Source organism: Mixophyes fleayi, chromosome 2, assembly GCF_038048845.1.
Source record: "Mixophyes fleayi isolate aMixFle1 chromosome 2, aMixFle1.hap1, whole genome shotgun sequence".
Taxonomy (NCBI): domain Eukaryota; kingdom Metazoa; phylum Chordata; class Amphibia; order Anura; family Limnodynastidae; genus Mixophyes; species Mixophyes fleayi.
The window spans coordinates 81024603-81029375 of NC_134403.1; the positions used below are offsets into that span (position 1 = coordinate 81024603).

Consider the following 4773-nt stretch of genomic DNA (forward strand, 5'->3'; position numbering starts at 1 on the left):
CTTGCACCAAGACTTTCCAGAGAGGCTTGCCTTGTACTCCAAGTCACCAAAGAGGACTGAGCAGACTCTTGCTGTTATAAGCATTTTTCACCTGCCTCCTGAAGTTAAGAAATGTTGTCCACTTTGAGACTGTGAGCAGAGAACTCAAGACAGGACTGCCCTGTACCCTTAGGTTCCAGAGAGAATTGCTAAGCACCCTTCGGTTCCATACAGGTCTGCATTGAGTCTTGGGGTTCCAGATAGATATAAGCTGAGCTCTGAATTTCCAGAGAGACGTGGCCTGCCTCCAGGTGTTCCAGAGCGATCTGACCTGCATCCTGAGAATCCAGATTTCTTAGTGCAGATCCTGTCCTCCACGGTTGATATCCTTTGATTTATTTTAAATTATTGTATCAGCATTTGATGAACTGTTTGATAATAGCAAATTTAGCAGTTAATCACAGTTATATTTTAAATTATGTGATTTAATTTACCTTAGAATGCAACCCCTGCCCCCTTGAAGAGGCTGAGAGAGCATTTCGAGGTTGGTACCTCTTCCTGGGGGAATGGGCAGAACAGTTAATGGCTTTTTAGAGAGGCCTAACCTGCCTCCTGAGGTGCTAGATAGGGCTGTCCTGTGCTCTTAGGCTGCAGAATGGAGTGTCCACCTTTTTGAGGTGTGAGGACTGCCCTGTCTCCTGACAGTTATGAGAGGACTACCCTGTGCCTTGAGGTCCCATAGGTAGTCCTCTCAGAGGCTGAGGCAAAGTAGTCCAGAGATTTTAGAGAGGATTTTCTTGCACCCAGATGTTCCAGAGAAGAGTGAACTGTACTCCGAGTTTCCAGAGAGGACTCAAGAGAATCTTGCTGTTGAAGGGTTTATTTCTCTGCCTCCTTATTTTAAAAATGTATTCCTCTCTGAGAATGTGAGCAGAGAAGTCCAGACAGGACTACCCTTTGCCCTTAGGTTCCAGAGAGGACTGCTATGAACCCTTTGATTCCATACAGGTCTGCATTGAGTCTTGGGGTTCCAGATAGATATAAGCTGAGCTCTGAGTTTGAAGAGAGACGTGCCCTGCCTCTAGATGTTCCAGAGTGATCTGACCTGCATCTTGAGATTCCAGATTTCTTAGTGCATTTCCTGTCCTCCACGTTTGATATCCTTTGATTTATTTGAAATTATTGTATCAGCATTTAATGAACTGTTTGATAATAGCAAATACAGCAGTTAATTACAGTTATATTTTAAATTATGTGATTTTCTTTTACCTTAGAATGCTTCCCCTGCCCCCAAGAAGAGGTTGAGAGAGCATTTAGAGGTTGGTACCTCTTCCTGGGGAAAAGGGAATAACAGCACCATGGCTTTTTAGAGAGGCCTAACCTGCCTCCTGAGGTAGTAGATAGGGCTTTCCTGTGCTCTGAGGCTGCAAAATTGAGTGTCCACCCTTTTGAGGTTTAAGAAAACACTGCACTGTCACCTGACATTCATGAGAGAACTGCGATGTGACTTGAGGTTCCTGAGGCAGTTCTCACAGAGGATGAGGCAAAGTAGTCCAGAGATGTTAGAGATGATTTTCTTGCACCCAGATGTTCTAGAGAAGAGTGACCTTTACTCCGAGTTTGCAGAGAGGGCTCACCAGAATCTTGCTGTTGATGGATTACTTCTCTGCCTCCTTATTTTAATAATTTATTCCTCTCTAAGAATGTGAGTAGGGAAGTCCAGACAGGACTACCCTTACCCCTTAGGTTCCAGAGAGGATTGTATAATGAATCCTTTGGTTCCATACAGGTCTGTATTGAGTCTTGGGGTTCCAGATAGATATAAGCTGAGCTCTGATTTTCCACAAAGAAGTGCCCTGTCTCCAGATTTTCAATAAAGTTCTGCCTTGCATCCTGGCTCAAGGGGTTCATGAGAGGACCCTATCTCCTGAGATTGGAAAAGGTATTGTCCTGTGCTCTGTCACTCAAGAGAGAACTGCACTGTCTTCAGAGGTTCCGTTGAGAACTGCATTGCATCCTTAGTTTAAAGAGAAGATCGCCCTGCATTCAGAGTTTCAAGAATGAGTCCTCTCAGGATCTCAGGCAGAGGATCCAGAGAGGAATGCCCTGTGACCTGACTTTTAAGGGCTCGCCCTGTACCCTGAAGGACCAAGGAGATCTGAGCTGCACTCTTAGTTTCCAGAGAGACGTGCCCTACCTTCAAAAGTTCCAGAGAGATCTGACCTGCATCTTGAGATTCCAGGTTTCTTAGTGCAGTTCCTGTCCTCCAGGGTTGATATCCTTTGATTTACTTTAAATTATTGTATAAGCATTTGATGAACTGTTGATAATACTATATTTAGAAAAGTTAATCACAGTTATATTTTAAATTATGTGATTTCATTTACCTTAGAATGCAAGCCCTGCCCCCTCGAAGAGGTTGAGAGAGCATTTAGATGTTGGTACCTCTTCCTGGGGAAAAGGGCATAACAGCAGCATGGCTTTTTAGAGAGGTCTAACCTGCCTCCTGATGTGCTAGATAAGGTTGTCCTGTTGTCTGAGGTCCCAGAATGGAGTGTCCACCCTTTTGTGGTTTAGGAAAACACTGCACTGTCTCCTGACATTCAGGAGAGGACTACGATGTGACTTGAGGTTCCTGAGGCAGTCCTCTCAGAGGATGAGGCAAAGTAGTCCAGAGATGTTAGAGATGATTTTCTTGCACCCAGATTTTCTAGAGAAGAGTGAACTGTACTCCGAGTTTCCAGAGAGGACTCAAGAGAATCTTGCTGTTGAAGGGATTATTTCTCTGCCTCCTTATTTTAAAAATGTATTCCTCTCTGAGAATGTGAGCAGAGAAGTCCAGACCGGACTACCCTTTGCCCTTAGGTTCTAGAGAGGATTGCTATGAACCCTTTGGTTCCATACAGGTCTGCATTGAGTCTTGGGTTTCTAGATAGATATAAGCTTAGCTCTGAGTTTGAAGAGAGACGTGCCCTGCCTCCAGATGTTCCAGAGTGATCTGACCTACATCCTGAGAATCCAGATTTCTTAGTGCAGTTCCTGTCCTCCACGGTTGATATCCTTTGATTTGTTTTAAATTATTGTATCAGCATTTGATGAACTGTTGATAATAGCAAATACAGCAGTTAATCACAGTTATATTTTAAATTATGTGATTTTCATTTACCTTAGAATGCATCCCCTGCCCCCAAGAAGAGGTAGAGAGAGCATTTAGAGGTTGGTACCTCTTCCTGGGGAAAAGGGAATAACAGCACCTTGGCTTTTTAGAGAGGCCTAACCTGTCTCCTGAGGTACTAGATAGGGCTTTCCTGTGCTCTGAGACTGCTGAATGGAGTGTCCACCCTTTTGAGGTTTAAGAAAACACTGCACTGTCTCCTGACATTCAGGAGTGAACTGCGATGTGACTTGAGGTTCCTGAGGCAGTTCTCACAGAGGATGATGCAAAGTAGTCCAGAGATGTTAGAGATGATTTTCTTGCACCCAGATGTTCTAGAAAAGAATGACCTGTACTCCGAGTTTGCATAGAGGACTCACCAGAATCTTGCTGTTGATGGGATTATTTCTGTGCCTCCTGATTTTAATAGTTTATTCCTCTCTGAGAATGTGAGCAGAGAAGTCCAGACAGGACTAACCTTTACAATTAGGTTCCAGAGAGGATTGCTATGAACCCTTTGGTTCCATACAGGTCTGCATTGGGTTCCAGATAGATATAAGCTGAGCTCTGATTTTCCACAAAGACGTGCCCTGTCTCCAGACTTTCAATAAAGTTCTGCCCTGCATCCTGGCTCAACGGTTTCATGACAGGACCCTATCTGCTGAGGTTGCAAAAGGGATTGTCCAGTGCTCTGTCACTCGAGAGAGAGAACTGTAAAGTCTCTGGAGGTTCCCTTGAGAACTGCATTGTTTTTTTTTTATCTCCTCCATAGTCGGTAGGAAGAGGACAAGTGAGAGTTGGTGATCATTGGGGTCCCTCTCCCTCTTCCTGGATTCTTATCCATCTGGACTTGACTCTACTAGAACGTTCAAAGTCTTTACTATCCTTCAAACATCATTCTGCTCGAAAATTCATATACAGAACTTGTGAAAAGACTTTGCAATAACCTGTAAAAGTACTCTGCTAACGTTGGAATAGAGAAATTGTTAACAATGAATTTTATTTGAATGCTTCAGGACTTTAAACAAGGTCTACAACTAAACAAGTATAACTCAAGGATTCTTTTCTAAGATATCTATTTATGGACTATCTCAAGGATTTTGATTACGGACTTTTGAAGATTACCAACCGTTCTTCTGGACTTCCTTTGAAATTGATGATTTTTTATGTGATCCTTTAAAAACTGTCTTATAATGTTATGTTTTTTGTCATTACAGAAGTGAGTATATAATAGTACAAAATACACTTAGATAGAGACAATTGATTTTAAGTAAACCTTCCAACTTGTAGTTTCGGATTACAGACAACAGGGGGAATGTGAAGGAGCTCCTATATCGCCGCTGATGACGTAGTCACAGTGGGCAGAGCTTGAGCCACGCATAATGGCCAGTAGCATTCCACATGTGCTAAACTTATGCGCAGATTAAGATATGAACTGGCTGAATGCCAGAGCATTTCAACCAAAGAAATTGTCTTACATGTGGCATTTGGCAGAGAGCATTACAAATCAAAAGAATACATGTGCTCACAGGACAGGAAGTCATAGCTGAGAAGCACAGAGCAGTGAGTCATTATTGCAGGCAGTGTCCAGTTGCGTGGGTGTGGTATAGGTCACAAGCCCCACCTGAAGCAATGCATTC

General features: G+C 43.2%; 1 long non-coding RNA gene across 1 annotated transcript; it reads left to right on the forward strand.

The window, feature by feature from the left end:
- Nucleotides 1-3149: 3149 nt before the first annotated feature.
- Nucleotides 3150-4332, forward strand: LOC142140166 (uncharacterized). The gene is made up of 2 exons (XR_012688313.1): nt 3150-3195; nt 3300-4332. It is a non-coding gene; the product is annotated as an uncharacterized LOC142140166 (long non-coding RNA).
- The last annotated feature ends 441 nt before the right edge of the window (nt 4333-4773 follow it).